At 34.8% G+C, this 26,907-nt stretch overlaps 1 protein-coding gene, 1 non-coding gene and 1 pseudogene across 3 annotated transcripts in view; all 3 read left to right on the top strand.

The window, feature by feature from the left end:
- LOC118184887 (receptor-type tyrosine-protein phosphatase kappa-like) overlaps positions 1-26,907 on the top strand; it is a 640,424-nt gene that overhangs the window by 17,193 nt on the left and 596,324 nt on the right. The gene's annotated exons all lie outside the window — the stretch shown is intronic.
- On the top strand, positions 12,713-13,327 carry LOC118187294 (elongation factor 1-gamma pseudogene; annotated as a pseudogene).
- On the top strand, positions 18,883-18,955 carry TRNAT-CGU (transfer RNA threonine (anticodon CGU)). The gene has a single exon. It is a non-coding gene; the product is annotated as a tRNA-Thr (tRNA).

The following is a 26,907-nucleotide window of genomic DNA, read 5'->3' on the forward strand; positions in this document are numbered from 1 at the left end:
ATCTAATCATTATTTCCTATCTGGCTCATTTGCGGTTTTGCAGCTGAAGATGGTGGTTCGGTAAAACCATCGAAACTAGTCCTGTGAAAATTTGGTAAATATAACGCTGATTTTTGTTGTTTGACTTGTGAATTAGACTGAAAAATGTATGACTATAAATCGTACATTTTTCATCGTTATTAGAGAAGGATTACAGCAGTATCGTTCTCTCTGTTGTTAGATGCATTACTCTCAATCTAACTTAACCGCCATCGGGTACTTCTGCTAGTATATATATAAAGAATGATAACCGTGTGGGGGTTTGGTTTGTTCGCGAATAACTCAGTCACTACTATAGCTATCACCAAATTCCTACCATTCTTTTCTGGGTCCTGGAAAAGGTCGACGTCCTCTTCCTCCCACAAAACAGTCCTTAAAATCAGAGATATATACACTGACTACCAATAAGTATTTGGACACATATGCAAATGACGATATCTGCGGTCCTTAGGTACGTTACGGACTCCGCCGTTATATATCGTGTAGGAAACAGCATCGGCTTTAGTCGCATGCAAGATGCCTCGCAGTTCGGAGCTCTCTGATTTCGAGAAAGGTATAATTATCGAGTATCACAAATGTGGCCGATCCTTAAAGGACATATCTAGCGATCTGAAGTACCCAATATCGACAGTGGCCTATGTGATTAAGAGGTGGAAGGTGAGAGGTGATTGTCGGAATGTGCCCCGAGTCGGCAGACCAACGAAACTGGGAGATAGAGACCGACGAGTGCTGTCCAGAGAAATTCGGAAGAACCACACCCAACCGATGGCCCTCATCCACGAGGAGCTTCAACAGGCATCCGGGAGTATTGTTTCAAAGAATACCATCCGTAAGGAAGCACATCTGCTTGGTTTTGATGGTCGTGCTGCTGCCCATAAGCCTTTGATCACAAAGTCCAACCGCGCTGCTCGGTTAATGTGGTGCAAAGCACATCGAAATTGGACCGTAGATCAGTGGAAAGGGGGTTCTTTGGAGTGACGAATCAAGGTTCACCCTTTGCCGTTCTAATGGCAGGGTCTGGTTCTGGCGTCTACCTGGAGAACGTCTCCTGCCAGAATGCATTGTGCCAACAGTCAAGTTCGGCGGAGGTGGAATTATGGTCTGGGGGTGTTTCTCCTGGTATGGGCTGGGACCCTTGGTCCCCATTCATGGTAAGCTCGACTCCGATGCCTACAGCGCTATTTTGGATGACAATGTGCTTCCTACGTTGTGGCAGTTTTACGGGTTGGACCCCTGTACTTTCAGGACGTCAATGCCAGTTGTCATGTTTCGACGTTAACCAAGGTTTGGTATGGTGCCAATGGAGTTCATCGAATGGACTCGCCTGTCCAGGGTCCAGACCTGAACCCTATCGAGAACCTCTGGGACGAGTTGCATCGCCGAATTCAGAGGTGCACTACCCGTGCAAAATCGGTGAAGGAACTTCTATGTCTTCTCCAAGCCGAGTGGAAGAAAATACCACTAGCTGTCATACAAAGGCTTGTGGAAAGTATGCCCCGGAGGGTACACGCTGTAATTACCTCTCGTGGAGGCTCTACCAACTATTGATTTTGAATAAAGTTAGTTTTTCTTTTCTATCACAGGTGTCCAAATACTTATTGGTAGTCAGTGTATTAAAAACTCTGAAAAGGCTAATTTTCGCTCTCATTTTTCCGAGTGGCAACAGTCTCGCCCGCTTGAGATAATTAAAACTCAACTCTTTCAAAGCGAGCAGTGGCAACTATGTACGGAATAAAACATTTTTATCTCGAGCCTGAGTGACTGCACGTGTATGACTAAGGTGAAATTCTGGTGTTCCATCCACTTCTATGGGTGTCCGCCGTAATCATCGCGGATGAAAAGAGCGCACGACGAAAACATCGTCTTAACAGAACATCGTTGGGAAAGAGAAAGCAAAGAGAAAACATTACAGTTCTGAAAACATCGGTGTCGAAAATAAAGCTGTTCAAAAGCTTCGCAGTCTCAAAGCAACGTCGTCGAAAATATCGTGATAAAATAAAACACCTACAAGTCATCGCATGACGATAACATCGCTTAAAAGCTGTAAATACATACTTGTATAGTAATTTAAAGGCAAGATGAGTATTTTTTTACTTTTTTACTTTCCTATTTCATATTTTTAAGTTAACTAATAATTTTTTGCTGAAAAAGTAAGAAGGAAACATAAGCATTCAAAAACTGAATATAAGTAGAAAACGAATTCTACTTACATTAGTTCGTAACATTTTCGACGTTCTCACTTAACCAATACAGGTCACTAATTAATTAATCTCTTTTATAAAATTACAGAAACGTTAATGACTCTTTAAGAAGAGGAATAAACTGAAACAAAACAAAATTTAATTTTCACGGAAAGAATATCAGATTACAAAGCGAAAGCAAGTAATTTGATAATTAAATAAACAAATTTAATAAGTTTAACCTCACGCCTTTGCTCATCCTCCCTTTTAGCCCGAAAGGGACGACAGTCCCGAATAGGTCTTTAGTCTCGAAACGGTATTTTTCTTCGAAACCCTTAAATGCGTTGTATTATTTTTCAAACTGTTACCACCAAATATTATTGCCCTGTAATATATTCAAAGAAATTAAATAATGAAGAATCTGCATGAATGTATGTTTGCTTCTCGTACTGTGAAAAAAAAATCTAGACCTATCAAATTCTGAATAACGTAGTCCTCCACCCGAGCATCATCTAGAAGCCCGAGTTTTGAATTTGGAATTTGTTTTTTTTTTTTAATATATCTCATATTTTGTAAAATTTAACGAATTTTTGATTTAACAAACTGAATGATTTGAAAGCGAGCAGTTGCAACATTGTACGGAATAAAAGCATTTTTATCTCAAGTATGTGAGACCGTATATCACAAATTCTAATGGTATGCTGTTTTTAAATATTTTGTGTCTATACCAACTTTATGTGGCACCAAGAACGTGATATTTAAAAAATAAAGGAAACCGACAAAACGTTGATAACAAAAAGCGAAAGGAATATTTTGTAAAGCCTTCTTAGAAAGAAAACTGAACATTGATATAATAATAATAATAATAATAATAATAAAAAAAAAAAAAAAAAAAAAAAAAACACAACAGAGAAAAGAGATGTAAAAATGGTATGCCAACGCGTAACGATGTATTAGAAATTCTAAACGTATGCTGTTATGCTACTTAAAACGTTTGCAAATTTGCTGTTAAATTGCATATGACGAAAGCTAAAAAGACCAAAATAAATAAATAGGTGGTGGTGTATTTAATTATGGCAAAGCACACTAGGGCTATCTGCCTAAGGGGAGGGATGCCTTTCGTGGAGGACTTTCTAAGGGAAACTGCCTCGTATACACGTTACACATGGGGAAAACCACGAAAACGCCCATGCAGCCAGCCCGTTCGCGGGATTCGAACCTCGGACCGAACTACCAGTGTTCAGCGTCTTTACCGCTCGGCCGCTGGTGGGCGCAAATAAATAAATAAATAAAATAAAATAGGTTAATAGAAGTTTGTGTAACAGAAGACTGGTAGCCTGCGACCCTATCGAGAGCGTAAAAAAACCTTCATAAACCCTTCTGTCGACCCGTTAATATCTGAAACCTTTCAGATTTTTTTCTATAATATTTTATAAATCTTTTATGAATTTTTTTTCTCTAATTGTTTTTTGGGCTAATCTTTGGAATATGGTAACAGGTAGTTTGGCGACATTTCGGTAAGGCGATAAAGAGTACTAGCTAGGAATTTAGCAGTGTACATGGATAAAGTAAAGAGTGTGCGCAATGTCATTTTTATGCAATTCTGGGATTTTTTTTTTAAGTGAAAATAGGTCGACGTGCACATGGATACAGTGTATGTGCAATTCTTAAAAAGCAGTTTGCGATTCTGCACTTTCTCCCAATTTCGCACCTAATCTTCGTCATGATTAAGCACTTTTGTTCCATAAAAGTTCTAGTATAAGCGTAATTCGACTAGCAGATTGTTGGAAAAAAAAGTTAAGTGGAAAAAAAAAAAAAAAAAAAAAAACATGCGTTTACACAAAATGCCGTCCAAACAAAAACTAGCAAGTTGCTGTAGCAGGGTTGGTCGCCAAATTTTCGCCAAAAAATCGCCAAGTTACCATAATTCAATTTGACTATATTTTTCATGCAAAATTACCAATAAACATTATAAAGGAGACTAATTACTTAATAACCTAAATATGCAAGTTTAAAATTGCATTTACTGGTATAAGTAGGATTCATTTTCTTCTCATTTTCAGTTTCTGAATGTCTGAGTTTCCTTCTTACTTTTTCAGCAAACATTAATTAGCTAATTCAAAAATATGACATATAAAAGTAAAAATATTCCTCATCTCTTATAGCGTCCACAAATGGTTATGTGAATATCTATTTGCAACATTTAAAGCTTGAAAAACACGTCTATGATGACATGTTTTCATCATGCGATGATTTGCAGGTGCTTTATATTTTACTCCGACATTTTCGACGATAATATTTTTAAACTGCGAACTTTTGAACCGCCTTTTATTCGACCGACGATTTGTTTGTGCCACGGTGCTTTAGAACGGCGATGTTTTCTATTTATTTTTCTGTTCTTCCACGATTTTTTGTACGGCGATGTTTACTCTTCGACATTTTCGTGCACGATATTTTTGCTTCTACCACCTGGTACCAGCTGTACTGTCTATATATGTACCATCTGGTACTGCTATTCTTATCTTTCGTGTAATGTAATCAAATGTTATGCGATAATTCTGTTGTTAAATTATAATGATTTAAAAAATGAATTTAGATAGCGAAAGCGTCACTGTATCACGAAATATTCTCATGTACTTTATTTTATTTTAATAGTGTAAATTGCACATGCATTTTTAGTGCATTTTAAAGCAGAGAAATAATTTATAACTTGATTATACATAAAAAATTTTCTAGACAAAAATTTCAAACTCACTGTTTAGCGATTACCTTTTGTACAGTAAATGACACGTAACTCCTTAGAAAGATTTCAAAGGAATTAACGTATAAAATACCTTAGACTCATTACCATAGTTTGTACAGCGGAAAAAAACAAATTAGCATTAAATACTAGGCTTAATTGGGTGTTCGTTACTGTGGAATTACTCTGGAATTAAAAGATTATTTTGCTGACATTTTTAGAATGAATTTAGACGAAAGAGCTTCACCAGTAAAAGTATTTATTCCCTCCTCCTTTTTTGTTATTTTAGCATTACCTTCCCCATCCCTCGACATTTAAAAGTCGTTCTTAATCGCTTTCCTGCTGATTAAGGAACAAAATGCAAAACTAAATGAAAAAAAAAAAAAAAAAAAAAAAAAAAGAACTAGCACTTTTCCCGCCAATGGCCTCAAGGAAAACATCGAATCGAACGGAAGTGTCAGCGCTATTTAGAATAGCATTCTTTTCTTTGAATATAATCTCCAATAATAACAGAAGTAAGAAACAAGCGATAAATCCATGAGTCAGAAACTATTTCGAAAAATTTCAAGTTCAGAAAGTGGTGACATTTACAGCCATTTCAAAAGTGACTCCTTTTCGTCAAAAGCTTTCATTTTTTCAATAGATGTACTCTGCGCAAAAAAAAAAAAAAAAAAAAAAAAAGGGGGAAGGGGGACAGTTCTGTCCTACTGGGCTTTCTTCCGAGCCGATTGACGAAATTTAAGGTGCGTTTTTCATGTCAACTTAGGGTATATATTAGATTTATATATATATAGTATTGTTATAATATTGGTATTTTGACACAAAACTGGACTTGTCTGAAAAGAGATGTAAATGTTTTTTCATAGTTCAATTCTAGAACTCAAATTATTCTTAAATATTAAATTTTGTGAAATTAGGTGCGAAATTTACGGAGAAATTAAAAAAATTGTCTTGTCACATTTTTTCAGTTTTCGCCAAGTTCGCTTGGCAAACTTCTTAATTTATTATTAACTTCCTATTTTCTTTTCCCTTTTTTCATTGTACACGAGAGGAAAAAAGGCCACTTTCATTACTTTTAAATAATTTTAAAAAAGTGCGCAAACAATATTTGACGTTATTTTCGCTTGTAACGAATACGCCAAAATTCAAAACACGCGAATATGTAAGTTTGCGTATATCTTAGGAAATTTTGAATTAAAAAAAACTCTTAATTCTTTGCAAATTTGCCTAGAAAAATATGTCATAAAAATGTACGAATTATATTTAGATTAAGCCTGAATTTCGGATTTTAGAAGAAGGAATCAAGCAAGTTTAATAAAAAAGATATATTAATAAATATATATCAAATTCAATTAACATTGAGGAGCTAAAATTTTGAGAGCTAATTTTTTAAAAAGTACTGGTGCGATTTTTTACGAAAATTGGCAATTTGGCATAATTTGAATCGTAGATCGAAGCATCTGTGCTTAAGGACAGAATAAAGGACTGTTTTTCACCAAAATTTGATTTGAAATTGATTCTGAAGAATTTTTCGTGACGTCTGTACGTACGTCTGTACGTCTATGGTATCTCGTACATATGCATGTACGTCTCTGTGTACGTATCTGGCATAACTCAGAAACGAGTAGCCTCAGATCGTTGAAATTTTGTATATTGGACTGTTATAACATGTAGTTGTGCACCTCCCTTTTTGTTGCAATCGGCTGCACCAAAAGTATATATGTATATATATTCACTCTGTTACTCGGCTCGGTGAGCTCAGTTTCTGTATTCTTATATGTCTGTAAATTGCGCATTTTTTGCTTTCGAAATGATTGAATTATGTTGTTCTTATCTTCAGCTTTAGGATTTTATGCCTTTAGTAAATCTGCATGCAATATTTGTAGAATTATCAACAATTTAAAAGTTTTTAAGTGAGGCTAAGCCTAATTTTGTTTACTATAGGAGCCATATTTGTTTGCATTTGAAAATTAGCAGAATAGTGAATTAAGTCAGTTTCTGCTCCTTCAGTGTCTTTTTGCCGAGTGGAACCAGAAGTAAACTTTCAGTTTTGTGGACCGAAAAATCTGCCTTCTTGCACGTTGTCCGAATTGCTTGTTTTAGAGTAGAAACTCTAATATTAATTGTAAAGATTGTTTTTCAACCCTTTGTTGCATCATGTCCACGATAGTAGAGAAAAATTTAAATTTGTTTATTCTTCTGTAAATGCCTTAACAGATTCCATTCCCGTGTTTATTCATTCTATATTATTAGAACTTTCAACTGTCAATCCTAGATGGCTGTATAGCATCACTAAGTAAAGCATTGCTATTTGGAAAATGGCTGCTATTTCTGTTTCCAAGTTCGTACAATGTCTCATAGTAAACATTATATAATATTGCTTACATTTTCTTATACTGCCATTTTTTATTCATAATTAGTAATTTTATTTTAAATGTCAGTTTAAGAAAATTGTAGAGTGGGTAGATAAAGATCTACCGAAAAGAGTGAATTGAAACCCAAATGTACTGCTTATCAAGTCAAAACACCACTGGAAATGTTTATGTTTGGCAAGGAATTTCTAGAATATTTGATATTTGAATCCAATAGGTACAGGTTACAAAATCGTAGCAAAATGAATTCAATCACAATCGACGAAGTGAAGGTATTTTGAGGGATTTGTATGTACATGTCAGTTGTAGATTTATCCTTTAGAAGATGGTAATGATGACTGCAAACAAGGCAGGAAATGATTTCAAATGCAATGACCGTTAATCGTTGGGAAGGGATTTGTATGCATGTACATATATGCATGCTGTCCACTGTAGTGAATAAACTGCAACCATTATTTAAAACGAAATTTGAATACGATTAATTTTTTTTATTATTACTAAGGTTATTTTAAGTAGAAAAAATACAAACATTTTCGTTTAACTTCTCTAGATTATTTGTATGCAACAAAGGGTTAATTGTTTTAATTGTGTTTGCTGTTTTATATTTTTCTATATTTTTTAACTTTTTAAATGAAGATATTTTTAGGTTTTATGCATTTTTGTCTTTTCACGAAGTGAGAACTGAATTAATTGAATGAGAAATCCATCTGTAATGAAATTCGAGGAAATAAGTTCAAATGAAATGCAGCAAAAAATGCGTATGATTTAACCCGCGGGAAGGCGCGTGGGGTGTATCATACCCCAACCCTACATAAAAGTGGAATATTCCTAACTTGTGAAACTGAAATTCTGTGCTGCTTTCAGTAGCTGAGTTTCTAGTTGTGGTTGACTTTCAGAACCGCTTTTTCTTTGCCTGTGTGTTTCAGAAAAAGATTTATCGGTATTTTGTTGGAACTGGGTATGACACACCCCACGCGCCTGTCCGCGTAAGTGTTTTTCTGACTGAATATGTAGTTCAGAAATTTATTTCTAGAGTGTAACAGTAAATATTTCTACTCGCAAGTGATTTTAAAGTACTTGACATTAAATTCTTAAAAATTTCTAACTGCATTATGGTAAAAAGAATGAGTCCCTATGAACTGGAGATGCAACGCATGCGAGATTTATTAGAAATATTTGAAAGCGATGAAGATTGCATTTCGGAAACTGAAGATGAAACTAAGAATATTTTCTACAATGTTTTGGTTTCGAAAAAGATAAAACATTAATTCCTGATGGTCCTAAAAAAGGAGAAACTGTTCTTATGCTTTATATAACGATCATTATAACATTATAATATTATATAACGATTATAGTACAGATGATACTATTGGAGAAAATAAAACGTTAGGAATTATATGTTTTAATAATATGACTAAAGGAGCAGTGGATATGGGTAACGAAATGTCAGCCAATTATTCAATTGCCAGAATAACGAGAAGGTGGCCAATGGTAATTTTCTTTCCTGCACTGAATGTTGCTGTAATAAATGCTTGAATTATATTACATTCAATTGCTAATCCACCAACAAGAAACAGAAGTCTGTTTTTGAAGGACTTAGCATTACAATTAATGAAAAAAGGTATTGAACAAAGATCAGAGATTAATACTTTTCCAAGAAATTGAAGTACTGTATGCAAAACAAAAGCAGAAGTTTCGAGGAAGAATTAAAACGAATGCATGAAATTAGAAACAACTAAGTATGAAAGATGTGTTAAATCTTTTGCCCTCGCGCCAAGGACAGAAGAACGTGAATGCAATGTTTAAAATGTGAAAGCATTCTGTGCCAAGAACACATGAATGTATTTCGTTCAAAGTGTGAAGAAATAAAAAAAAAGCAAGCATGGTGTATTAGAGATGCAATTAAACTTAGAGGCATGATGTTTATTATTTTCATTTATCGTAATTTTAACTCTAAGATTATTTCGGAAATTAATTTTTTGAAACCCAATTATTATTCACTTATTTATAATACACGAGAACAAAAAAAAAAGTTTTAAAACTTAATAATGCTATTTTTATTGTATTTTAAATATTGGGGTATGTGATACCCCACGCGCCCGTTCTAGTAACTTTTCTTGGTGCGACTTCCGCCGGGTTAATATTCCGTTCAAGGAATCATGTGGTGGGGGCATCAGATTTTTGTTTTTACGTTCTTATATCAGAGATGGATCCCTTCTCACCTGTGCTTCTCATAACGCTGACGTGTTGTTATACGATACAATCTGACAAGAGCATTTTCTCGATACCATTATCTTTAACGCCCACCTTCGTCTGTTTATGAACATACATAATGACGGCTCGAAAAGCGATTTCGCAGCCTGCTGCCCCTCGATAAGAGTTACTAATAACCACTTTATACTCACAAGCAGACCCTTATAGGGCGAGGAAGTTGTCGACGCGTGTTATCTGGATACTTGAAATCTCAAGCTTCTCCCTCCCTCGCTGTTGTACTCCTAGTAAGTGTCTTTACGGATGCTAACGCGACTTTGATGCTGTAAAGTGCTTCGAATTCTGGAATGTACTATACATAAGCGAAGGAGAAATTAGAACAGAAAAGTTGTTGAAAAATATGCTCTTGACCTTTTGTTTGTTTTTTTCCATGTTAGCAATGTTGAGGATCTGAACTGGGTGGGAAGGATCCGGCTAGATGAAAATGTTTCAGAATAAAGGAAAAAAGCAGTTTCAATGAAGCATGAGGATAGTTAGTTAGTTCGTTCTAAGCACTGCCCCCAGCCCACCTAGCAGGCGAAACCTGCCATATCCCCTTCGAGCCGGGTAGCGAAAACGCGCGCTTATCGCGGAGGCCGGCAGTGTCTTCCGCGAGCGTCTCTCCAGGGCCGGGGGCTTCTTTGCTACTAAGCCTAAATCCATGAAATTTCCGAAGTATCAACGCATTGTTTAATAATGCTCTATAGAGTATTTAAACGGCTTATGCTTTATAAATATTTTTATATATATACTTTAATTACCTTATTTCTTGTTTAAATGCATATTTTACACATTTTATTTTAATTACTCACCATTTTATGAATTTTAACATTATACATCTGAAAACTAAATATATTACTTAAAATTCTCTTTTCGTATGAAAAATTTGAAAACAGGGATCTACACACAGTCCTACGTTACATTCCTTGAACTCGTAATAACTCATTTGCCGTTTTGGAGGATTTTTCCGGGAATGTGAACAAACGAAGCATCGTCGTCTCATTTTCTTATCAGTCTCTTCTGAACAAAGTTTTGGAAAATGTCTTTCAGTTAATCTTTCAGAATCAGTATCAGAATATCAGAATTTCAGAATCAATATCTAAAATATTTCGCATCATTTCTGTTATTTCATGCTCTGTTAAACATTTTAGACGCTTCGACATTGCAACGGTAAAAACAGAAAGAATTCACGTCTAACAAGATCTTATTATTTTCTAAAAACTGAACTGTAAACCGAAATACTCAACGCGTTAGCGCATATAAAACTTCTACTTACAATAAACAACTACCACGTGCGATTTAAAGAGACGTCATAAATCACGCCATTTAGTTCCCCGTTTGTTTATATAATCAAAAACAACATTTTAAAACGGGAAACATTTAGTTCCCCGTTTGTTTATATAATCAAAAACACGTGTATGTGAGTCATGCTTCTCTCATTTCGAGTAGAAGGTCTAATGTACACGTATCTGAAACCATATGGACATACAGTGCCATCTTGTGGGAGAAATTATAGTTTCTAAAACGTTCCAGGGTACTGGCACAAATACGTGACAGTCGGTAGTAAACTGGAAAATGCTCTGGCACGTATACGTGACAGTCGGCGCGAAGGGGATATGGCTATGAGGGGACAGACCAAGCCACAAAGCATAACACACACACACATACACACACAAAAAAAAACACCCAAAACAGATACATACATTCCAAACACTCTCGGTGAAATAGTGTATAAGTGTGTTGTTTCCCTTTCTGTGTTTTTACATAAGTTTAAAATCTTTATAAGTTTTACTTTCAGTTAGTTATTATTATTAGTCAAATCTTCTTTATATGAACAAAATTCATCTTAAATTAAGTTACTTCAATTATTTCTGCTTTCAGTATGATTTTCTGCTTTGTTATATCTCGATACCAATATTCTTCTTACTCTCATTCACAGTTCGCATAATATCTCTTGCAAATTTTCTAAACAATATATAGTTACTAAATAAATCCTAATACCTAAAGCATAAGGTATTTTCTCCCTCCTTTCTGCATGCCTTCGTGGTGTAACGGTTGGCACACTGGGCGCGCAGAAATCCAGTCCGAGTCCCGGCGAGGGCATAGCTCGTTTTTCATGTCTTCTTTTTCAAAATAAACTAATGTCTCTACTGTGGCGCTCGAACTAAATAAAAAGGTGGGGGATAGGAATTCTTCTCCTTTAGAATGTGGCGATTAAGTCTCTTAATCCATCCCCCATCGTCCTTTAAGAGGGGGGAGTATAGTAATACATTGGGGGCAGTGGCCTCATATTATATATATATATATATATATATATATTACATGATATGCATATGCATATTCATAATATGCATTGAGCATATTCATAATATGCATTGATATGCATATTCGTGTCGGGGAGGTTTTCTGTAGACAAGGGTTTCTAAAATACATTGGTTTCTAGACTTTTTATAGGGAATTAATTTTATAAAAAATTTAATTAAAAAAAAGTTTCATTTAATTCTTGACTTTACTTGCTTGTTTCTCAAAAGACTTCATTAGTATTTTCCTTTTAGAACTTTATTCTTAAATTTAATTCTTAAATGTTAATTTCTAAGGGTACCACTTTATTGGTATTACTTTTGGTTTTGACGTTTACCCTTGCCTGCATGAATGACGAAACACGAATTGAATGATTGGAGAGTTAGGTTTGGAGGCAACTTCCCCTTGATAAGTCTGTCTCCTGCCTACTCAACGGTCATTCACTTATGCATTTAAAAAAAAATTATTTAGTTTAATTTTAATTTGCTAAATGAGTGAATTTATTTTCATGGATTGATTTTGCACTTGATTTGCTTATGCTTCTGAATTTAAATGATATTGTAGATTAGTTCGAGAATTAAATCTTTTATATGTTTGCACATTTTTTTAAATTTTTTTAAAAATTATTATTATTTTTTTTTAGGATTTAAATTTGCTTTTTTACTTTATACGTGTTTGTTAAAAATTAAATTTTAATTTGTTTAAATTTAAATTTCATTCCTTGCAGCAATGGCGCAAAGAATATTTAATTAAATTTATATTTAAATTTAATTTTTTAACTAAATTCAATTTATTCTTATAAAACTATTTTACATGATATATATATATATATGTGTGAAAAAATGGCACAATTTGATGCTAAAAAATATGCAGAGGTTCAACAACAGTTAGGTAAAAATAAACCAGCCAAAGGAAAAGAAGAAAAACCTCAGAAGCCCAAAGAGGAAAAAAAGAAAAAGGAGCAGAAATCTAAAAAAGAAGTTGCTGATGAACCTGATGAGACTGAATTAGTCTTAGCTCAAGAACCCAAATCCAAGGATCCCTTTGAACAGTTTCCTAAGGGGACATTCAACATGGATGAATTCAAGCGAGTTTACAGTAATGAAGATGAAAGTGTATCTGTGAAGTACTTTTTGGAGAAGTTTGATCCTGAGAATTATTCGATTTGGTGTTGTGAATATCTCTATCCTCAAGAACTCACTCTTGTTTTCATAAGATGTAATCTTATTTCAGGTATGTTCCAGAGACTAGATAAATTAAGAACGAATGCTTTTGGAAGTGTCCTCCTGTTTGGTGAAGACAACAATAGCAGCATTTCAGGTATTTGTTTGTGGCGTGGACATGAGTTGGCTTTCAAGCTTTCTGAAGACTGGCAAATTGATTATGAATCATACAGTTGGAAGAAATTAGATCCATCCTCAGAAAAAAACAAAGTAGTGAAATAACAACAGATTCAGCGAGTATGGAGGAAGAAAACCCTGAATTAATTAAATTGTTAAATAAATATAAGAATGTGTTTTCCAAAAACAAATATGACGTAGGTAAAATTAACATTGAACCACAACGAATTAACTTGACTACGGGGCTGTGGATTTAATTCCACGTACTTTCAAATAAGAGAACGTCGCCACTAAAAATGAAAAGAACATACAGTTAGAATTTTAAGTGTATTCTTGATTATGGAGTTTTGTTATTACACACACACACACACATATATATATAAAAGGTATTTTCTCCTTTCAATCTCCATCCCTTCGTGGTTGAAGAGTTAGCACACTCGGCACGTATTCGAGAGTTTCAGGTTCGAGTCCCGGTGAGGGCGTTGCTCATTTTTCACGTCTTCTGCTTCAAAATAACCTAATATCTCTACACTTTATTCTTGAAAAATACAGTATTCGTATGAACTGCAACCAACTGTCGAACCAGGCGTTAACTTGGTGTTTCCTGTCTAAAATAAATTAAATTTGTTTATAACAAAACGATGAAAAGTCTAGTGTAAAGCATCACCAGCGTAAAACAAAACTGTCTATGGACCTAGAATTTGGGAGTTGTTTTTACTAACATAATTTAATTGAATGTCAACTGAAATAGGCAGGGTGATCCAAAATTAGCTCATACAAGATTTTAAAAATTGTGGAAGTTTCAGAATGAATGTCAATGACAAAATCTTTCAATAAAATGGCTACTGTATCATGTATCCCAAGAATGAATGTGTTTATCACACGAAAGAATGTTTCAATGAATGGCTATTACGAGTAAAGTATCACACGAATGAATGCTTCAATGAATGAGTATTATGAGTAATGTATCATAGGAATGAATGCTATCATGAATGAGCATAACGATTAATGTTATGACACGAATGAATGTGTTTATCACACGAATGAATGTTCAGGTGAATGAGCATTATGAGTAATGTATCACACGAATGAATGTTTCAATGAATGAATATTCCGACTAATGTTACCTACCATATTACGACTAATGTACCACACGGAATTCAGTTGCAGTTTATGTTGTTACCTTAAAAAGCGTTTTAGGATTTGTTGATAGTCTGATGATTAAATGATAATGCACGCACTAACATACACACACATATACGTAAAAGACAATCTGATGTGGACACTGCCGCATGACTTCCTTATACAGCATATTAAATTAAGCAAATGTTTTGCTGCACTTAATTTAAATTAATTTCTTCGAATTATTGTAAACTTAATTAATTAATCCTTCCAAGTAAGTTGAAAATCACATAAAGAATTCAAATTCTTAAATTAAACATCAAGCTCGACATTTGTCGTATGAGAGTCAAACTTCTTATAATTTTATGTTTTAACAATAAGTATACAACTTTCCCAAATATAACAGACCGCATTAATCGTTAGGCATCGCTACCGGTCTTGGCATTAAATACCGGGAGACCTCACTAAAAGTTAGATTTCGCTATTTGTCGAAAATTAAATTTTTTAAAAAAATTTGACATTACCGAAACAGGAATATATTCGTCGTTTAACCCTTTGTGGCACAGTGTGTTCGATCTGGACACACCTAAAAATTTCTTTTTGTACGCACAGAAAAATTGAATGAAAAAGGATTTATAGTAGGTTTCTTTGAACCTTCTTTATTTATAGTAGATGGCAGCTCAACACAAACCAGTCCATATATTTTAGCCATGTTTAGTTTTTTAAGACTCTCAGTTTTCAAAGAAATCTTCCAGACTTTGTTTTAGGGTATAAAACGAATTATTTGAAAAGAAATTTGTATGTTATTTTTTTGCCTGCATGCTAATCTCCTTATTCTATATTAGTTTTAAATTTTTACCCTGAAATCTTGCCTAAAATAAAACGGCGAACGCTAGGTGTGCCCAGACCGGGCTCACGGTGAAAAATTTTTAACGTAAGTAGGACAACTGAGAGTCTGTATTCTTTGTTTCTCCGCATCTCATCGGTCAGTTCATTGACAACAATGCTCGTTTCAGCACTGTTTTCGAAGTTCTATTCAATCAGTGTGCCACTTTGGGCACACCCACAGAATTAAAACGATAAGTGCTATCTTCACAAAATTTTACTTGTGTACTCCTCTAGACCTAATTAGACTGCCTACCTTTTTTTTTAAATCAAAACTCCGACTTTAAAATGTAGTGTGCTGGAAAGGGTAAAAACCATTTTGTAATTAGAAAGATATGACTACTATCAACGAAAATAAAGGCAGGATAAGGGAAAGGATAAGTTAAAAGAAAATTTTTAGTGCTTTCGCTAAAAAGTAGCTTAGATACTGTGATTCAGGTGAAAAAGTTTTAACGTAAGTAAAATAAAGTGCAATGAAAAGTGTAAACATTAAATAAACAATATTATCGCTAGAATATTAACAAATAAAATTCAAATCTAATTGCAAGTAATATGTTGATCAAGGCAAGCCAAACTTTAAACAATAGAATAAAAGTGTGACATAAGACTTAAGCAACAAAACAGAAACAAAAAAAAGCGGTAAATGGTAGATCAGCCCAATTCGAATTTCATTATTGGCTGTTCAGGGGAAATTTTACAATGACATTCGACTCCAGCTATATATGTGTCAAATATAAAAAATACTATGACTTTTGCTCTTTGGGGAACCAGCAACCTTTAATTAACTTTCTGCAATTCAGGATCTTTCCCCTAGACCAGTACCTTCTAGAACATGCCAGCTTATTACGTAACCGCTAGTATAAATAAAGAGCTCGCGCCATTTTGACACAAAACAACAGAAGCTTCCCTCTCCCTGTGCTGTTAAAACCTACACTGCTGCTCCCATCTTCCTTTCCTCTATGACGGCCCACCAGCGGCCGAGCGGTAAAGTCGCTGAACACTGGTAGTTCGGTCCGAGGTTCGAATCCCGCGAACGGGCTGGCTGCATGGGTGTTTTCGTGGTTTTCCCCATGTGTAACGTGTATACGAGCCAGTTTCCCTTAGAAAGTCCTCCACGAAAGGCATCCCTCCTCTTAGGCAGATAGCCCTAGTGTGCTTTGCCATAATTAAATACACCACACCACACCTCTATGACGCAATAAATTTAAAGTAATCTTATTTAGTAACGAATATTGATCTGCTTCTGAAATCAAAGTAACAATATGAAATAATAAAAAGTGAAATCTTGTGTCTTCTTTGGATAATGCCTTAACACTCTGCTACAGAAATGCCTGAACTTTGATGCCAAGTATCACGACTGCTGGAAAATATTTCATATATGTATATATATACGTAATAATAAAATTCCATAGTAAAAAATACACTTAATATCTTAATATTCTAACTGTATGTTCTTTTCATTTTTAATGGCGACGGTCTCTTATTTGAAAGTACTTGGAATTAAATGCACAGCCCCGTAGTCAAGTTGTTTTTCCCGCCTTTTCTACACCTACAGTTATAGAATGTTCTCGAGATATTTAAAGCGAATTGGAATGGCTGACGAGGCTGACGTCATTTCTTGGAAGCTTCGCCTTTCCAGAGGCTATAAAAGGATTCGCAAAAGAATATCTTGGTCTTTTTTGTAACGATGCAGTAAACTTCATACAAATAGTATTTCTTTTTATTTACATAGTAATTCTTTTTATTTACTCCGGAGATCTGATTTTTTGTAATTGCTATTTCTCCTGAATAATAATAAATGGATCCTGTTTTTTAAATTTATCGTCTGATACTTAGAGCATTCGACTACATCTATGATTCTTCACCAATTTATTTATTCCGGACAACAGCTGGTACATCATATATATATATATATATATGTGTGTGTGTGTGTGTGTGTGTGTAGGTGTGTTTGTGTGTGCGATATAACTGTGCCATTATTGAAATAGGACTGCAGCATTATTGTAATAAGATAACTTTGTGGAAAGTGAGTTGCAATGGATTGGCGGTGGTTCTCGGCATTATAACTGCGAAGCTAGCAAGATGACACTTGAAGAACACACATAATTTCATTCCTGGATAATTCACATCATCAATATGGGTGCGCTATGCACCCCACAGTTTTATACAGCTTACATTTCTTACAGAATGTATGGCATTTAGTAAAGTAAACTCTGCGTGGCTAGCGGCAAGGCGAGACACAAGCGTCTAGAAGCAGAAGTGAAAAGCGAAGAAGGGGAGGCGGTTGCGACGCAATGAACTTTTTATACCGAATTTCCATTTGAGATCACACGACATTAAAGTCCAGATGTCGGGTTCAGATTTCATCGATAAGTGCTCAATGTAGATTATATGATGGATCTTTTTCGTTTAGTTAGAAAAATTATTATTGTTCTGTTATTTTTAGAATGAAGACAGGAGTTAAAGGGCTATTATTTATTTATTTAATATTTGAAAAATTTTGAAAGGTAGATATTTTATATTTAACATATATATATATGTTTGGCACCGTCGATTGCAATACAAAACAGAGGTGCGTAACTAGATGTTGTAGCAGTCCCATATCCAAAATTTCAACATTCTCCGGATAATTGCTTTTGAGTTACGCTAGCTACATATGTACAGAAGTCACAAAAACTCCGTTTTAAATCCATATTACACTCCGTTTTGGAAAAAAAAGGGTCCTATATTGTGTCCATATGTACAGACGTCAAGCTACAAAATCGTTTAAATAGATTTGGGAAAGATCAAAATGGATATTTCCTTTGAAATTTGATACTCGAAATTTTTAGGGATTACAATACTTCCTTTGTTTACTTTAGTTTAGTTTAGTTAGTTACTTTAGTTTAGTTTATTTAATTATGGCAAAGCACACTAGGCCTATCTGCCTAATGGGAGGGATGCCTTCGTGGAGGAGTTTCTAAGGGAAATTGGCTCGTATACACGTTACATGGGGAAAACCACGAAAACGCCCATGTAGCCGGCCCGTTGGCGGGATTCGAACCTCGGACCGAACTACCAGTGTTCAGCGATTTTACCGTTCGGCCGCTGGTGGGCTCCTAAGTGGAAAGAAGTAAAGAAAAAAGAGAAAAAGCAACGTGATATGCACAAGGCTTAACAGAACAAACACAACAGTTACAGACAGACGTCTAACAGATCGCAGTTGAGTACTTTCTTTTAACATGTGCAGATGAAAATTGCCTGGATAGGTACTTACATTACCTAGCCTAGTTTGTTTAGTCTCTTTTTATAAATGTTTCATTTGTAACAGCTAAGAACAGAATTTTGGGGAAAATGAAGTACTCAAATACGTTATTTGCATTAACATCTAATTGGCTACCTTATAAGGTATTTCTCCCGCCTTTTTAGCATGCCTTCGTAGTGTAGTTGTCAGCACGCTCGACGCATATTGAAAAGGTCCATGGTTCGAGTACCTGTGAGGACATTGCTCATTTTTCATTATTGCTGCTTCGAAATAATCTAATGTGTCTGCAGTGGCGCCCGAGCACAAAAAGTTGATGGATGATGATTTTTCACCACCAGGATTTGGCGAATGGGTCGCCGAATCCCCAGAGGGGGGCGTATATAAGGTATTTCTGCCGCCTTCTTAGCATGCCTTCGTGGTGTAGTGGTCAGCACGCTCGACGCGTATTCGAGAGGTCTGTGGTTCGAGTCCCAGCGAGGGCAATGCTCATTTTTCATTGTTCCTGCTTCGAAATAATCTAATGGTGGTGGTTGGTGTTGGTGTATTTAATTATGGCAAAGCTCACTAGGGCTATCTGCCTAAGAGAAGGGATGCCTTCGTGGAGGACTTTCTAAGGGAAACTGGCTCGTATACACGAATAATCTAATGTCTGTACAATCTAACACAGCACCGAAATCCAATTTACGTATTTTGCTATTTCATCTAAATAATCTCAAGAGTTTCTTAAAAGCACAATGCATTGTATTATTTCTTTATATTATTCATATCAACAAAGACGTTTTAAATTCTCAAATAAGCTAAATTTTATTTAACTAGAAAAAGGAACATTCATTTCGGATAAATGATTTCCATGTATTCGCATAACTAGAATTCTAAACAGACAGTTCTTGACAAAAGATAGAAATAACGCCGGATGCCAACCAATAATGTCACTGAACTTCAACCAAATTTACAGTAAGACCCCGCTTAACGCGGGGGATACGTTCCATCGAAGTAGAGCGTAATGCGAAACAGCGCTAAGCGAGGCTATTTTAACATGTAAATAATGGGGTTAGGGGAAGACGGATAAAAAATGGTTAGGCATTAAATTTAATAATGTTTTTTAATAAAAATAAAATAATACATTTATTTCTTACAAAAATAAAAACAATATAAACGCATATACTTTTAAAAACAAATAAAATTCTCAGTCAGATCATTCAGTCTATTCTGGGTTTCCAATTTTCTGCCGTTTTGTCAAGAAGGCATTATGATAGATTGGCTTAATGGCATATTGCGTTCAATTTCGTCGTCAATCCATCTCGACAGTCGTTTTTCCATTTCCTCTATAATGTTATTTCTAGAACGGGTAATTCTAGTTGCAGAGCTTGACGTAGTTGCAGTTGCCGATGACAGTATTTTTTCTTTATTCTTAAGAATTGTCCCTATTGTTGAAGTTGTCAAAATCAATGCAGCGCTAATTTGAGATTGACGTTCACCAGAATCTAATCTTTTAATCACTTGCATTTGAGTTTCCAGTGAAATGCTTTTTTCTGGTTGCTTTCTTTTCTTGTTTTTTATTATCACCCACGATAAAAACTAAAGATCATAATATTTGTCACTGTATTATTAATCGTTATAGTATTATACAAACTTACAATAATGTCAACAAATGTTGTTTCAAATGATAAAAAGCAAGAAACACAACTACACTGTTTCGGATATGTTATTTGGAAACCTAGCGCTGCGCACAATTTCGGAGAATCCCCGGGTTGAAATAAAAGAGCGCTAAACCGAAACAGCGCTAAACGAAACAGCGTTAAGCGGGGTCTTACTGTACTTATTACGCGGGATGGTTAATTTCCCCCTCAGCCTCTGTAATTATAATCTAATTTGCAAGCTGAAGAATTAATTACTTTTTAAACACAGCACTGGTATGCATTCCACATTTCCGACTGTCTTGCGTCTGAATTACTTGCATTTCTCTGGCAATAATTAAATCCGAACGCTAAGCATGTTTTCAAAACCAGATACTTCACGCATCTTCTCGTCTGGTATTCTGTGATTTACTGTACAAATCGGATTATATCTCTTTATTCTGAAAGCAATTTCTCTTCTGAAACCACTTCATTTCCTTAGAAAAGAGAAAGGAGAAACACTATATGTTTCCTAATTATGTCACCCGATTCCACTTCATTACCTTTCTCAATATTCAAAGCTGTTCTTTTAAAGCTTGACACGTTCTAATTTTCTGAGATTTGTTTAGTTAAGGAATTTATAGCTTCTTGAATTAAATGAAATAGAAGGCATTTGTTTGCCAGGGAGAAATGGCAACAGAATTAAATGAAATAGAAGGCATTTGTTTGCCAGGGAGAAATGGCAACAGAATTTGCTTGAAAGTAATGAGGGTTACAGCTGTGAAATTGGTCACAGTTCTTTCTGAGGAGAAGTGTAAAATTTGCAAAGAAGGAGACTTATCTCAATTATTTTAAAAACATGACTTCCTTGTAAGGAATATTAAATTATACGCATTTTTTTGCTGCAATTTATTTAAACTTATCTCCTGTAATTTCATTAGAGATATATTTCTCATTCAATCAATTCAGTTTTCACTTCGCCAGAAGGCAAACACACAAAGAACCTCTATCCTTATTAAAAATTGAAACATATAGAAAAACATAAAAACCAAATACAGTTAAAACAATTAGAAAACAATTTCTACAATTAATATTAGAGCTTCTGAGCAAAAATAAGCAATTTTTCCAGCGGGCGCGAAGGCAGATTTTTCGGTGCACAAAACTGAAAGTTTACTTTTGCTTCCACTCTGCAAAAAGATATTGAAGTTATACAAACTGACATAATTTGCTCATCTACTAAGAGTTTGAAATGTAAACAAATGGGAGCTTAGACTTAGTTCCACTTAAACTACTTTTCGATAATTCTACAGTTATTGCATGCAGATTAACCAAAGGCACAAAAGCCTTAACCGGAAAGTAAGAACATAATTCAATCATTTCTTTAAAGGAAAAAATGCACAATTTTCTAAAATAAAAGAATAAAAAATATTAGCTCACGGAGACGAGTAACAGATAGAGTACGTATATATTTATATATTTTTGGTGCTGTCGATTGTAACCAAAAGGTGAGGTGCACAACTACATATTATAGCAGTCCTATATACTAAATTGTAACGTTCTGAAGCTGCTTGTTTTTGACTTATGCGAGGTACGTACATACTTACATACATACATACGTACAGATGCCAAGAAAAAAGTCTCTTCTAAAGCCATTTTAAGTACTTTTGCTTCGTTTTTGCAACCCGTTTTGGGAAAAAAGAGTTCTTTATTCTGTCCTCACGTACAGATGTCATGCAAAAACATCGTTAAATTGTATTCGATAGCGGCCAAAATGGTTTTTTTCCGTTGAAATAGGCCACCTGGTAATTTTCGCTTTTACAGTACTTCCTTTACTTCGTATAAGGAAGTAAACAAGGAAAGTCTGTTACATGTCACGTTTATTCATCTTATAGCAGAGAGATACTCTCAGAGCTACAGGATATGATATACCGGCATTGTGTGGACGGCAAAAGTATGCATCTCGAAGCGATTAATTTCAGAATTCGAATTGAAGTTTTGTACATCTTTGTAGGAAGTAAAAGGAGTATTGTAACCGCAAAAAATTTCAGGTATCATATTTCAACGAAAATATCCATTTTGACGGCTCTCCAATCTATCTGAACGATTTTTTTTTGCTTGACATTTGCACGTACGGACGGAGTAATTGACGTTTTTGTTCCAAAATGTATTGTAAAGTGGATTTAAATTGGATTCAGAAGGAATCTGTATGTATTTACGTATGTATACACATATCTAGCATATCTCAAAAACGAGTAGCCGTACAACATCTGAATTTTGTGTATATAAGAGCTATAACATCTAATTGTGTACCTCCATTTTTCATTGCAGTCAGCCGCATTAATCGTGTGTGTATATATATATAAGTAAGATATAACAAAATATGATAGCTGTTCCAAAAAAATAATTGGCGACCTCAAAATGAACATTCTAAATTTGGTGATCTGCCCCTAAATTCATCTTGTGGTGTAGTGGCTGAAACCGCTACGAAAACCCTGAGTTGTGACACAGGGTTGGAATGAAATTCAAACTCAAGTTTTAACAATAACATGAATTTTAATAAGATGAAAACCTTAACAGTTGCATATCTTGACACTCTGGGACTCGGATATATTTAGTCCTGTGATTTCAGAATTTTGTTACAGGAAAAATGCACTAACGCATTATACACGAGAAATGATCGTTCTTAGCAGGCCAACATGCCCATAGCTCTAAACAGGAAAAGTGCTCTAACGCATTATACACGAGGAATGATCGTTCTTAGCAGGCCAACATGCCCATGGCTCTAAACAGGAAAAGTGCTCTAACGCATTATACACGAGGAATGATCGTTCTTAGCAGGCCAACATGCCCATAGCTTTAAACAGAAAAGTTTTTCTCTATTCTCAGAAAACCACCTTATATATCTTCTTGTGTTTACTTGTGTTGAACTCCCGAGGAGGAATGATTCTTTCGCTCATACATAACAATGTGCCCATCTCCTGACTCTGCTGAAAAGACCTCTTTTACCTCTTTGTCCACGGGAGTGACCCTCGAGGCTACAACTGGAATCATTAACAAAGGCACAGGATTTCACCACTGATGGAAATTATCGCACTCTGAAATCACTCATCCTAGAGAAAGAACCTTTATGCCATCTTATCACAATCTCTTCTCACAGGTTCCAGATTTTTCTATCTCACCCCTGCTAAAAATGCCCTGCGGGTACCAGTAGGCCAAATCCATGTAAAAACCCACAGACAGAAACTCGTACAACTGTACGGGTACCCGTAGGCCAAATCCCCGTAAAAATCCATAGAAAGAAACCCGTACAGCTGTTCGGGTACCCATAGGTCAAATACCCGTAAAAACCCATAGAAAGAAACTTGCACAGCTGTACAGGTACCCGTAGGCCAAATACCCGTAAAATACCTGTAAACAGAAACCAATACGACTGTACGGATACGAGTAGGCCAAATCTCTGTAGAAACCTGTAGAACTGTAGGCACTATAAACAAAATCCCAGTAAAAAGCCATAGCCAGAAATCAGAACTTTATGCATATCCATTGGACAAATCTCCATTAAAAAAATGGACATTCCGTAGGTCTAGGCCCCGTAAAAACCAGTAGACAAAAGCACGTACACCTATACTATAATCCTGTAAAAACAACTACACAAAAATCCACAGACTAATATAGGTACCTCTTGGAAAAATCGCTGCACAAAACAATACACAAAAACCCATAAACAAAACCAATAGAATTATACCATAGTGGAGTATCCATACATAGAATCATACATAGAACGCGTATCCATATACAAAATTCCTTTAAAAAACAATACACAGAAATAGAACTGTAGATGAAATTTCAAATTTCCATAAAAACATAAACCAGCAGAAGTGCATAACTAGCATTGATGAAATGTACAGAACTAAATGGCGGAGAAAGCATGTAGAGTAATTTCAAATAAAATGTTTAAAATATCTAGAAGCCTACAAGTCCCTGTCCTTTTCAATGCACATCAATATCTATAAACATATTACAAAATATTTGTATAAATACTCTTTACAAAATTTTAAACTTTTAATGCGGATGCCTCTTGCCCAATCAAATTAATTGTAAAGCAAAACTCTGAACTGAAACTTTTCCGCTTCCCAACCTTCTTCCTCTGAAGTGCTATGACACTCTCCCTTTTCCGCATGAGTTTTGCTGCCGGCAAGACGCTTTTCGTGTATGCTGCTGCTTACTTGCTTATGATGACGTCGTATTTCAAATTGGAACTTACTGTATTCAAATGCAATTAGGAAACATCTTGTCTGCAAAAAGGATGGTTTGATATACGTAAAATAATTAAAGATTGTGATTTTTCTAGATACGTTGTGCTAAATTGCGTCATTATGCTTTCTACTCAGCCACCTTCAAGCCACTACGGTCTTCTCGGTTGTCTACGCAGTATTTAAGCTGCTAAAAGTTTCACTGTTTTCATCTACGTATTTTAAAATCATTACTTATATATGTTACGGTGAAACACCGAAATTTGGAGAATGTCGACTTTCACCGGTGAATGTCAACATTCACATAGTCGCTTGGTGTATGTCCGGAATATTTTCCAAATACTCTTACTTCTGACTTACACCGGTCGATGTCGACACTCACCATGTACTAAAGGTCAATTTGAACATATAACAATATTGTATTTGCTTCTCCGTCATTCAGTCGCGAATAAACGCACTTGAAACTTGAAATAAGAACTTAAGAACATGAGAACCTAAAATACACAATACATTCAAAACGAGAAAGGAAAATAATAGAAGTTAAAAACTTACTTAATTATACAGTACGTTCTAAATGAGAAAATAAAATAACAGTCATAAAAAACTTACTAAATTATGTGATTCAAATCTTATTTATGGCAACAACTTAAACTATTATGGCACTTTATGACTTCTCTTTTCGACTTTCACCAGAGCATATCTGTGATTGTCGACATACACCGATGAGGGTCCGAATGTACAAGAATGTAGTGAAATATTCGATCTTTCACCGACGTATTTGGTGAATGTTGACATTCTCCGGTGAAAGTCGACATTCTCCAATTTCGGTCTTTCACGGTAACATATGTTTATGATATTTTGGCAGTCGGGTACATGAAAAAAGCTTGGCAGAAATGATGACACAGAAGTTAATTGTTTTGATTCCACATCTGTATTCAATTGAAAGGCCTATTATCACTCTTTACTAAATAAAATTCAATACGTCGTAGTATTCTAACAAAGGAAGACAGATGACAGCAGCAGCATAGGTCTTAATAGCAGAGGGAGAAAGTGGTCTCTTCTGACGCAAAATGGCACGAGTTCTCTATTTATAGAAGCGGTTACGTAATAGCCTGGAATGTTCTCGAAAATACTGGTCTAGGGGAAAAACCCTGAAATTGCGGAAAGTTAATTAGAGGTTGCTTCTTTGCATAGAGCAAAGCCGTCTTATTTTTTATATTTTACATATATATGTAATAGATGAAACTTAGAAACTTAGAAGCAGTTGTAATAAATTCAGGAGCAGAAAGCAATGACCAGGAAATTGGAGGGGAATGCAGATTAAATCTTCAATTTTATTTTCAGCAACATGTAGCGGTTACACACAAGTCGGCACATTAAATGTGCCTGTTCCAAAGGGCTTACATTTTTGATAATTTTGTAGCAAGAAAGAAGCAGCAGACAGACTGCAGTCCAGATAAGGCAAAGCGTGGAAAGCAAGTGCGTAACGTTCAAGATGAAATCTTAAGTCAGACTTAGTTTTGGTTCTCAAAGCATACTGATTGGATGGTTAATATTGCTGTAAAATTATTATTGGCTGTGAAGAGTTTTAGTTCCATTTATATCATCAGAATTATGTAAGAATCATATGACATAGAGTTTTTTCGAAATGACGCATTGCAAATAGATGTTGCTATTTTTAGAATAGAGAAGTGAAATTAATTTATTTATCTTACATATTATTAATACGTAATAATATAAATATATTACATATTATTATTTATCTTACATATTATTAACTGCTTATTTAATCTTTTTTACATATTCTTTTTCTTACACACACACACACACACACACACACATATATATATATATATATGATGTATCAGCTTTAGTCGTAGCTTAAATAATTAAGACGATAAATTTAAAAAACAGGATCCATTTATTATTATTCAGGAGAAATAGCAGTTACAAAAATCAGATATCCGGAGTAAATAAAAAGAATTACTATTAACTTTTTGTATGAAGTTTACTGCATCGTGACATTTAAGAAAAAGCCCCCGTATTCTTTTATGAGTCCTTTTATAGCCTCTGGAAAGGCGGAGCTTCCAAGAAATGACGTCAGTCTCGTCAGCCAATGCAGTTCGCTTTAAATATTTCCAGAACATTCTAAAACTGTACGTGTCGAAAAGGCGGGAAAAACAACTTGACTACGGGGCTGTGGATTTAATTCCAAGTAGTACTTTCACATAAGAGAACGTCGCCATTAAAAATGAAAAGAACATACAGTTAGAATTTTAAGTGTATTCTTGATTATGGAAATTTTATTATTACACACACATATATATATATATACATATTACATATTAGATTTTAATGCTTATATGTTCCTAAACTGTGCATATTTGCATATTTTGTTTTGAAAATGATTGAATTATTATTGTCCTTATGTGCTGGTTAAAGCTTTAATACGTTTAGTTAATTTGAATGCAATAGCTATAGAATTATGATCAATTTAAAAGTAAAAGTTTACGTATCGCTTTGCTTAATGTGTCGGCTGTTTGTTTACATTTGAAGCCCTTAGTA

Source organism: Stegodyphus dumicola, chromosome 3 (genome assembly GCF_044657685.1).
Source record: "Stegodyphus dumicola isolate Sdum_Otavi_A_Nest chromosome 3, ASM4465768v1".
Taxonomy (NCBI): domain Eukaryota; kingdom Metazoa; phylum Arthropoda; class Arachnida; order Araneae; family Eresidae; genus Stegodyphus; species Stegodyphus dumicola.